The sequence below is a fragment of the Octopus bimaculoides genome, chromosome 10 (genome assembly GCF_046866305.1).
Source record: "Octopus bimaculoides isolate indiv1 chromosome 10, ASM4686630v1, whole genome shotgun sequence".
NCBI lineage: Eukaryota > Metazoa > Mollusca > Cephalopoda > Octopoda > Octopodidae > Octopus > Octopus bimaculoides.
Window position 1 is genome coordinate 7121053 of NC_142937.1, and position 12773 is coordinate 7133825.

The following is a 12773-nucleotide window of genomic DNA, read 5'->3' on the forward strand; positions in this document are numbered from 1 at the left end:
CGATTGAAAGAAGGAAAAAACAAAAAGATAAAATATGTATATTCTTATATAGGCGCAGGTGTGGCTGTGGGGTAAGAAGCTTGCTTCCCAACCACATTGTCCCGGGTTCAGTCCCACTGCGTAGCACCTTGGGCAAGTGTCTTCTATTATAGCCTCTGGCTGACTAGAGCCTTGTGAATGGAATCTGGTATATGGAAACTGAAAGAAGCCAGTCATATATACATGTATGTATGTATGTATGTATATATGTATGCATGTATGTATGTATGTATGTGTGTTTGTCCCCCACCATTGCTTGACAACTGATGCTGGTACTTCTCCGTCCCCGTAACTTAACGGTTCGGCAAAAGAGACCCACAGTCCACTTCGGCGGAATTTGAACTCAGAACGTAACGGCAGACGAAACACCGCTAAGCATTTCGCTTAGCGGTGTTTCGTCATTGATTCTGCTAGCTCTCCGCCTTACACATGTATATATTATCCTTTCCCCTTTAACGGTTTAATTTTGAAATTTATTGATTGTCATGCAACGCACGAATACTATTTTGGATCGCATGTTTCGAGGTAAAAAAAGAACCACTAATTATCTCTGCATTTACAAATGTTAAGTCAAATTGGTAAGTATACCAGGAAATCTCGGCACCTGAATCAATGATGTAATTTTGCAGCTCAAAATACATACATACATACATAATACATACATACATACACTTCAGCAATGTAACTACACGTAGGCCATTGGTGATTTCTTCTTTTCCCTTTCTCTTTTCCGATGAAGAGTTATGCTCGAAACGTTAAACTCTCTCCTTTCACCGAGCATCTCTTTACCTACGCGAATTGAGAGTATTGCTGTCTGGGAGATATCTTATGGTAGAGGAATAGTATTTAACTGCTATTTCTAAATTTCGGTATGCGGTGAAGCAATCTGCTGAACCTTAACTATAATTATGCTTATAGTTATAGAATCTTTGTATAAGGTTACCAATAAAGGTTATTTTAACATACCGAACTACTTGGTAAAATTATCAATTATTAATTAATTAATTCTGCCCTTTATGTTGTTGAATATATATATATATATATATATATATATATATATATATATATATATATATATATATATATACATAGCGTATATTTTGCGTATATATATATATATATATATACACACACACACACACACATATCGAGAGATATAGAAGAGAAAAAAAAAGAGTAGGAAAGAAAGGTAACAGGGAAGATATATAAATGTAAATTCTAACTCCAGTTATTGAGCTTATGCGAAATGAATCTGTTGTCTGATTGGACACCGTTCATCACAAAAGTCATCTTAAAAATATTTAGTTACTGCAGGCCAAGAAAAAAGCTGTGATTAGCTATTTAATGAAATACCTGCTGTTAATTTGAACTTTTGTCATGGACACATCTCAATGGACAAACACACGTATGAATGTATTTTAAATGTATTCATTTGTTGATTGTTTTGTGAAATAGCAATGGCTTAAGAATGAAATCTGATTCTAAATCTCCGTGAATGTTCATTGATATTGATAGCATCCAATGGAAAATAATATCTGTAGGCGACAAACAACTGTTGTTATGTTTTATTATAGCCCTCGTTTTCAACATTGTTGATTTGAACATCTTTTTTTTTATCTCGAAAATATTTTTTTACTCTCATACATTCAAATATCGTTAATGCCTCTATTCTGTATTTATAGTATGCTTCCTATGTTCATATGATTTTAAATTTTTAGCTTAATCTCTTATCCTTTTCTTACTTTAAAATAAAATAATATTCAAACATACAAAACATACAAAACATATATCGATAGCCATTGAACTAATATGCCTCCTAGAAAAGTGCATTGATTTCATTTAAGCCATTCAGATTAAGAATAAAAACTGAAATGGAAATTTAAAACGTCAACCTAAAATATATATTAAAAAAATCTCTAATAAAAGATACCAGAAGAAATAGGTTTTTTTTTCTATTGATAATAGCTCTTGTTACTAACATTTTATTTCACTATTTTTTAGTATTTTGTTGGGTAATTTCTAGCTTCTGTTCCTAGTTGCTTTCGTCATCTTTCGTTGTGATATTTTTTTAAAATTTCATTTCTATTAAATTTTCATATGGATCGCTTATACTGAAGATGATAATGGAAAACAAGAACAAACATAACATATGTGAACATGATTTCTTTGTCTTTTCAAAATTAGAATTAATTTGGTAAAATATATATATATATATATATATATGGATTTATGTATATTAAATCAATGAGCGCATTTGAATATGTATAACACACCATGAGAGTAGTTAAGTGTACATATACGCCCGTGTGTGGTTTGCAGTAATAGAATATTTTATTAATACTGAATTTAATAGTTAATCTTTCTTGAATACTGATTTTATTGGTCAATATATTATTTTTGAAATATTGGTTTTTAATGATTAATGCATCATATTTTCTTTGAATGCTTGCTTATTAGTACAAGATTGGCAGTCTATAATATAGTAGGCATGACTAAGAAAGTTGAAGTAAACAGATTAACAAAAAGAGAATACATATTCCATACACATATGGGATCGCTGCCGCCTCTACTTGAGTGAAATTTCTAGACAATTCCTGGTTCTGGCGATGCTCAACTATAAGTCAGCGTAAGGTATATGTGTGTCCATGTTTAGTGTTTGGTATGCTGTTGTAACAGCACACTAACATTTCAATTCTCCATCGCTCAAGTCATGGAGAATAGAGTCATGAGGGACTGAAATGTTGAGAGTAAGGAGTGCAACAACGATGACGACGACGATGATGATGGTTTCATTTATTCGCCACCAGGGCGGCACCTGAGTGAGAGGATTTCAAAGAAACACATAGTGTAGAGATTTACACAGAAAATCGAATGAGGTGAAAAAAATCATGGTAGACAAGTAAACATGTTATACAAAAAGAGAAAGATGATGATGGTGCAGTCTTCTTGATACAAGGATACAAAGGAATCACCAAATAGGGCCAGTCAAGAAGTACCCCAGCTCTAAAATCATCGTGAACACAAAGAGCAAGTGCCCTTTCCAACTGTCGTTCTCAGAATTACAGGTTGATACTTAAAGCAGTCCCGTCCACTCTCACGATTTATTTACAGTCTCACCCACATTTCAACGAATTTAGTTGAGGACAGCACCTTTCTCTCTCTATCCTTATCTTACTTTTCAAGTGAAACTTGAAAAAGTCGCCGAGGGCTCTACAAAATAGGGGAATCTCTTCCCTCATGCCTTTCGAACTCGTCCATCATAAGATCTCTTTCACTATAGCCACCAGACAGAAGAAAACGGCATTCCCTGTCCAATTAAAAGAGTGCAGCAGAACAATCATGACAATGGTTTCCGCTGAAACGCTGAAAGCTAGATCATCGCACACAAGACTGCAGATGTTTGACATGACTCATCAAATCAGCAATGTCCGTGTAACCAACAAGAGCATACAGAACAGTATCGTTGCTCAGTGCACATTTCGGGCAGGCCCATCTCACGGTAGGCTTGTGTCAGCAGAGCTTATTTGGATCTGGCAGCACCACTCGGTAGCACTGCTAAGCCAACAGACTAACCAATTTGCTTTCATCGATAATCAGTTCTTCCTCTGCCTGAATGCTAGAGGGCGGTGAGCGCTCGGTGACATTCTAGATGCCAGATACCCAGCCTAGCTCATTGCTTCATGCTGGGCTTCAGCCCAACGACGACAAGCTGAGAAAAGATGTGCCTCACGAAAAGTGACCACATTCGCTCACTCCAGAGTCGCGCAGCTTTTGTATCTTTCGGCAAGGTATATCGTTCACTTTACTCAACGGAAACAACTGCAAATGAGTTGCTTCTTTTACGCAGTGTCGCCTAGTTTAAAATTTTATTACCTTCCAAATGTTCAAATTGCAATATATTCTTTCTAAATTATTTTTTTTAAAATTAAACTTTTCCCTCTCCTGTTTTTTTTTCCATATTCCTTATATTTTCACCTTCTTTCCTTTTCTTTCTTTCTGTAACTTTCATATTGGTTTCAAATTTTGGCACAAGGCCAGCAATTTCAGGGAAAATGGTAAGTCGGTGTTCAACTGCTATTTATTTTACCGACCCCGAACGGATGAAAAGTAAAGTTGACCTCGGTGGTATTTGAACTCAGAACGTAGCGACGGACGAAATGCCTCTAAGCATTTTGCCCAACATACTAACGACTCTTTCAGCTCAACGTCTTCTCTTTCCCTTTCATATTGATTTCTTTATTTTAACTTCTCTTTTTTCTTTTACCATATTCTTCCTTGTCTTCCCTTATTTCAGTATTCTCTTCTCCATATCCTCCTCATTCATTCTCCTTTCATCTCGTTATCTTCATTTATCCCTTCCATCCTTCCTTTGCTTTCAAATATTTTCTGTCTCAAACACACTCTCACTCACAAAGATATTCTTAAAACGTCGACCTGCAACCTAGGATCGGAATGAAAGAAAGCGTATCAATCAATGCTTCCTCACAAACTTGAACTCTCACCACTATCTTCATCCCTTTTATGATAGGTTATACATGTTTTATGCGTACATACATACATACATTACATACGTAAATTACATACGCATATACACACATATATATGTGTATTTATATGTAGATGCATGTGTTTGTAGATATATATGTATACATATAATGTGTATATGTACATGCGTTTGTGCGTATATACTTTAATGTGACCTTTCGGAGTGATCGGATATTTCAATGACTCACCCCTCACCACATATGTATATATTGATATATTGTGTATCCGTGTCTATATAGTGATGTAATTATATGAATGTAGTGTGCGTGCGTACATGTGTGTGTGTGTGTGTGTGCGTGCGTGTGTGTGTGTGACTGCGTTTGTTTACTGTTGTATATTGTGAAAAATATTTCCTTTGCAGTGTCACCCTATAGCGATAGGCACTAACATGTGTGTACAGTCATAGATATTCATCCTATATTTATTCATAGCGCGGTCGTTCGTGCTGATTGCCAGGACGTCGTTCCTGAACAATGCTCAGCCGCAGGGGAATTCAGGCTTCTTAAGTGCATGCAGGAAAAATAATCGAAGAAGGTCAGTGACTATGTCATTCCCCCCATCTTACCCTGTTGACATCAAATAATAGCCATTTCCTCAGCAGGAGTCTTCCTATAACATTTTCAGAGTTCATAATCATTCTAATATGAGGTCTCTGAACCTGGTATATTGTCTCCTAAAGTCTGAGAAGAAATTGTTAAAAATTTTCAATATAAGTGGTTTAAATACGACATTCATCATTAATCTTATTACAGTCACCTTTTTTTGGACATACTCCAGACGTTAACATAAGCAAATACTATGTTTATAGAAAAGCTAATGAAGAGGCAGTATAGAGTCATAGGAATTTCGTCCCACTCCGACAATATTTAAGAATATAGTAGCCAACATCATTAGAAGATTCTCTAATCTATTCTTCGATAGAAATATCTTAAATAATGCCTCACCCTTTTAAAACGTGGTATTAATGGGAAGTTGCCCCAGATAGAAATATATGGCGGATCAACTGTTCCGACTAATAACCAGGTTTAAATTCTCAGTTTAATCAATATCTTATTTTGTATCTTTTATCTTTTACTTGTTTCACTCATTAGACTGCAGCCATGCTGGGGCACCGCCTTGAAGAATTTTTAATCGAATGAATCATTCCCAGTACTTATTTTTTTAAAGCCTGCTGCTTATTCTATTGGTCTATTTTGCCGGACTGTTGAGTTATGGGCAAGTAAAGGCACCGACGCCGGTTGTCAATCGTGGTGGGGAAGAACACAAACAAAAAGACACACAAACATAGATACATATATATGTATGACAGACTTCTTTCATTTTCTGTCTATCAAATCAACTCACAAGGCTCTGGTCGGCCTGTCTATAGTAGAAGACACTTGCCACGCCGTGGAACTGAACCTAAAACCATGCATTTGGGAAGCAAGCTTCTTACTACACAGCCAGGCCTTCGCTTGACTCCACAAACATTGTTGGAAACTTCATATTTGCAATTAGAAAACACGTCCCACGCACACATAGCTTGCTTAGACAAACAATATCACATGCTTAAATATAAAATACACGCGCACCTACATAACGTTCATCTCAAGCACTCAAGTGCAATTGCTGAGATGAATGCACTAGTCCACCGGGAGGTGTTGGCCGCTCCAAGGCAGTAATTTATAAGGTGATTCTCATCGCTCTTGATAACGTTGCACAGTACTACTAAGGACATATAGCTATATAGGACATATAAATTTTGAGAGAAGCTTCGCCGAACACATGTACTCTTTGAGATCCAGAAATAAGGAAATTCCATTTCTTTGTCTCGTTTCAATCTAGAGACTCCGGAGACTGACTTGGCTGCTTTTTCTAGAATGTCGACCGACCATGTAGAGACTCCATCATTGGCTTCATTGTTCCTGCCTCTGTAGAAGCGATCTTTATTATTATCATTCAGTAGTTTTATTTTTATCACGTGCTTTCACTTCACTGCTTCTTCTTCTTCTTCTTCTTCTTCTTCTTCTTCTTATTATTATTATTATTATTATTATTATTATTATTATTATTATTATTATTAGCATCATCATCATCATCATCATCATCTTTTATTGTAAGTGTTGCAAGTCATAATCAGTATTGATATTTGTTCGGAAGAATACGTCGTGTATGGTAGGAATGATGATGGAGACTGCGTAGACGACAGAAAAGAAAAGAAAAACATACATGATTTAACGTAATCTTATAGGCGTCCAGCCTGCACACAAAGAGCATTATATGTATAAGTGTCTTTGTGTGAGTGTATATATGCGTGACAGAGAGCGAGTGTGAGTCTATGAATGTTATTTGTACGGTGAGTGTATACATGTCATTCCCTTTGCGCTTTTGTATAAGATTTGATTTCAGTTTTTTTTTTAATGTATAAAACGTGATGAGAAAGATGGTCAGAGGAAGAATACAACAGATAAAGAATAGATAATGCTTTAATACGTACATACTTGCATACCATATAAGTGTGTGTGTGTGTGTGTGTGTGTGTGTGTGTGTGTGTGTGTGTGTGTGTGTTTGTGTGTGTATGTGTGTGTGTGTGTGCGTGCACGCGGAGCTTATGTTTTCCATCTTGCTACTTATTTATGTCTGTCTGTATATAGACGCATAAATTTCTAATAAAATCACGTTAACAATTTACAACACAAGATACCTTTATATTTTTAATTTGAATCAGTATTATACACGAGTATTGCGATCCGCCATATTACTGGTAACTTTGGAATTGTACTTTTGACACTTTGAGCAATTTTGATGAAACTTAAATTCGATTCATTGTATATCGGCCAAATTTCCAAATATTATTCACGAAGGCAAATATGTATTAATATTATTGTAGAAATTATAGGGATGTATTCATTTAGAGCTTTTTGCCATCATATCCCAGCGAGTAATTCAAAACAAAAATATCTGCTAACGAATAGCTTACTTGAATGCATCTGAAGAAAATATATCCATTATAATGATATTAAATCCTTTTTCAGCTCCAGCCAACTATTTTGTCATTTATTCCCTTCTCCAATCTCTCCCCCTCTCCTCTATCTCTATGATATTTTCTCTCTCATTGTGTGTGATTAATACTCCTTTACTCATTGTCTGCTACCAAACCTAGTATGTACGCTCAACCTGCACTTCATATGTAAACTCTTTGCGTCTCTCCTTCATTTTCTCTCCTCCGTTTTCTACACGATGTAAAGCATGAAAAGAAAACCTTGACCAACGAATCAAGCAACTTTTATTATGGCTTTTGTAATAGACATACATACATTCATGAATATATATTTTAAGTTGGAAAGAAAGTCATGTCGCATTTCAAGATAGGAAAGAAACAAATGCTTCTTAAGTCTTATCGATAGCTCTGTTCGCTGTCTTCTTGTCAGTTTCTTAATGATATTGACTATAGCTGATGAAACCTAAGCAAGTCGTAGTTACTCTATTACTTATGAGTGAAGAACAATCAAACATCATCATATAAGTTAACCATTATATACTTTATACATACACACACACACACACACACACATATGTATATCTATCTATCTATATATATTTAAATCTCATGTCTACCTACTAAGCTCATTCACGGATACTGGCTATCAGACAAAGGTGTAATCTGGAGATCGTTTACTCTACCAAATAAATGACTGAAAAGCCACAAGTATCCATAGAGTTTTCATACTGACAAGAAGAATGGAGTGACCAAGTCATTTTATTATTTCATTTACAATTGTTTCATCTTAATTCAAATAAACAGTTTTCGCAACGTTATATAATAATACATGCATCTATTGATTACTTTTCATGTCATTCAGATTAACTCTAATGATACATGGTTTATACGATTCTTCAGAATTGCGTATAAAATAATACGCAGCAATGAAAATATACGCATTACAAATAGGCATGTTCGCGTGATCACATTTAACGTCATACAAACCAATGGGGAGAATATAATTGGCCAAGGAAAACAAATAGAAAATATTTTGTTCAAGTATAATAATAAATAATCAGTTGGTTGTCAGGTCTCATATCAGCATCAGAACTTTATAGTCGTTTATCTCATTAAATAGAGATTAATGTCTCGTAAAGCATAATAAAACGTAATACAAAACCAGAACAAGTTTGTGTAATGGTATGCAGTAAATTAAATTGGCTTATTACTTAACTGTTAGCTTATGTTATCGCCAGTGGAAAGTGGAAAGCAAGACTCATCACGAGAGGACTTAATTCAGAATGTAAAGAGTCGGGAACTATGATAGGAACTCTTTTGCCAATCTATTGCCTGCGTCTGATGCTAAATTCAAACACTATAGAAGTATCTGTTCCAAATTAGACTTCGGATTACCTTCCAAAATATACCCGCTAATTGTCGATGCTATGATAAAGAAAGGTGTTTATCAATTTGTTGTGATTATGTAACATTTACCACAAGAAAACTGTTATCAAAGTCTTCACTGACAAGAAAATTCTTTGTATATATATATATATATATATATATATATATATATATATATATATATATATATATATATATATATATATATATATATATATATATATATCAAAATGAAGTTTTCTAGATTCTTTTATTATAGAAAATTTCGACAGCACACTAATCAGAAAGCACATTCTATTCAGTGCGACATAACGTCTTAGATTTGTATACCATTTCTTCTATTGTCTCCCAGCAACGTTCTATAACTCTCTCTCTCTCTCTCTCTCTCTCTCTCTCTCTCTCTCTCTCTCTCTCTCTCTCTCTCTCTCTCCCTCTCTCTCTCTCTCTCCCCCCTCTCTATCTATCTATCTATTTATCTATCTATCTATTTATCTATCTTCCTTCCTTTCTTTCTTTTTTTCTTTCATTCGTTCTTTCTCTCTCTCTTTCTTTCTTTCTTTCTTTCTTTTTTTCTTCTCTCTCTGTCTCTGTCTCTCTCTCTTTCTCCTTCTCGCTCTCTATCACATTATTCAATTGTTTTCTTTAAAAATAAGTAATCAAAATGTTTTTCTTTCCGATATTTTGAGAATATTTGAGATATTTCATTCGGTTATACACAAATATGTGTAATACTGTGTAAATATTGCGTTATTTGTTTTCATATGGGAATTTTTGTCTTTCTGCTGCACACTGTTACTTTAAGTTTCTTTCCTAGCAACGCTTTATATATACCACCTTAATTCAGTTGCATGTTTTTATAGGTTTTAATATTAAATTCTCTAACGGTTTTTTTCAAATGAATCAAGTCATAACCTTATCCATCTATTGTTTTCATAATCGGTCATAATGTCTTACGTTTAAGATGATTCCCATGCTTTCCTTGATGAGAAGGTTACAATTTTAATATCAAAGATCCCTATGGATCACACAGGTTGTAATCCTTTGAAACATATGTAGGAATTAAGTATGCAATTATAACATGCGTTTTCTCCATTCCTTAAATTCTTAAATATACTCAAATACCCAAAATTTCAAGGAGTTCCTGCCTTAAAAACAGGAACTAAACCACAGTTATTTTGTGTTATTTGCTACATTGGTTTCTATTAACCCATTTATTCTATCAGAAGAATTTTTATTCATTAGATAGAAGAAATACACACAATTATATATATATATATATATATATATATATAAACACACCAACATCGGTTGTCAAGTGATGGTGGTGGTGGGACATAGATAGACACACAAACATATACACATATATATACGACGGGCTTCTTTCTGTTTCCGGCTACTAAATCCACTCACAAGGCTTTGGTCGGCTATAGCAGTGTGGGACTGAACCCGGAACCATGTGGTTGGGAAGCAAGCTTCTTACCATACAGCCACGCCTGCGCCTATGAATATGTATGTATGGATCGATGGATCGATGGAAAAGTAATGCAGAAAAACAATCACAGGTGTGATTTTAATTTTTTTTCTAACTATGCATAAAACTATCCTTGAGGTATTGATATTATTCTTAATTTCTTTTTTTTTTTTTTTTTTGCACGCCGGGAAAATGCTAACGACATTTCATCCGACCTTACGTTCTGAGTTCAAGTGCCGCCGGAGTCGATTTGTCTTTCATCCTTTTGGGGGCGATAAAATAAGTATCAGCCGAGTACTAGGGTCGATGTGATCGATTTACCCCCACCCCCTCCCCCCAAAAGCTGGTCCTCTACCAAAATTTAAAATCAATATTTATGACTTCTTAAAGCGGTGATGTGGTAGAAAGGAAGAGATGTCGGTGATGAATTTGTTGATGTAAATGTTTGGTGTGCTATGGGCCTTAGAATATACCCATATGATCCCTGCTATTCGTAGCAAATTAAACGACCAAATAGATAGGCAACCTTTGAGCTTTTTTAGAGAGAATGAGAGAGAGAGAGAGATTGCGATTGATAAAATAATAGCAGTAATATTTAAGAAATGAGCGAGTACTACTGAACGAATAAAGGAGACAAAGGAAAATTAGACATAACCTAGAATGTTTTTGTAATAAAATCGAATTTTCCAGAAATATCGGCATAATTTTCAGAAAGGAAAAGATATCAAAGGTGAATATCGATTTTTGGTATGTTATAGGCCTTAGAATATACCCACAAGATGTCCGCTGCTCGTAGCAAGCTAAACGACCGAGTAGATGGATTACTTTGAGTTTGAGAGAGAGAGAGAGAGAGAGAGAGAGAGAGAGAGAGAGAGAGAGAGAGAGAGAGAGGAGAGAGGGGGAGGTGGGGGGGAGAAGGAGAGAGAGGGGGAGAGATAGATAGAGATTAAGACCGATAAAATAATCCTTTCTGCTAATGGCACAAAGCCTGAAATTTTGGAGGAAGTGCCTAGTCGATTACATGCAGTGCTTGACAGGTATTTTATTTTATCGATTACGAAAGAATGAAAGGCAAAGTTAACCACGGTGATGTCTGAACGTAGAACGTAAATACAGTTCTATATTTAAGAGATGTGGAATTATTTACATTATTTACATTTGACGGATATTTGTCCTCATCTTGTTTGTTGTTAACACAACGTTTCGGCTGATATACCCTCCAGCCTTCGTCAGGTGTCTTGGGGAAATTTCGAACCTGGGTTCTCATTCCTAACGATGTTACTATTATTATATTATTATTATTATTATTATTATTATTATTATTATTATTATTATTATTACTATTATTAATCAGGTCGCTGCCGTGAATCGAACTCGGAACCTTGGGGTTAGTAGCCCGCGCTCTTAACCACTACGTAAAGACGAACGAAATGACGCTAAGCATTTTGCCTGGCTTGCTAACGGTTCCCCCTGCTCGTAGCCTTATACACAGCATTTATATCACTAGTTGAAAGATAGGAGGGCTGTCTTTCTGCTAGCAATACGTAGACATCTACACCAAGATCATGCTGTTGTTGCAATAATCATATTTTATTTCAGTTTAAGCTAAATGACTAACATACTCATATAAATTCCTTTAGTACGAGGGGATACCCCAAAGTAACCGGAAACGTTCTCTGTAGGACAAGCCCTTTGTAATTTGGGCTCCTGCCGCTAGAAGCCACTTGATGCGACCCTCAAGCATTGTTCTACCGACCGGCGTCATCCTGCCAAGTCGTATTGTCACGTGGTACGTCTTTGTTTTGCAGTGCTTCTCTCCTGTTCCTCGATGTTTGCGATGGCTGAAACGAAGGAACAATGTGCTTCTGTGAAATTTTGCTTTTTACTGGGGAAAATGGCGGTGTTTCATGCTTGAAACAGCTCATAAAGACGCTGCCATGAGCAAAACAAGTTGAGCTGGTGCTACAGAATTTGCAAATGTGGAAGGGGTGAAGAAAACACGACGGAGGCGTTAAAAGCATCATTTCGTAAGAGTTCCAGCACTACTTCGGATGGTGGAAAACGCGCCTGGACTGATGCATTGCTTCAAATGGAGAATATTATGAAGGCGATAAAAGTTTAAACACGTGAAACTATGTGAATAAAATAATATTGCCCCCTCGTATTTTAACTTACATTTTTTCCCGATCAAACAAATATCGAACACTCAGTATCCAGCTTCTAGCAAGGGATTATCGAATTCTTCGGAGCATTTGTGTCCTGTGTTTAGCACTGAAAGCTGTGAGTTCTTAGTCTATTCTACTGGTCTCCTACTGTATATACCTGGATACTGCACGTCACCCAGTGACTGTT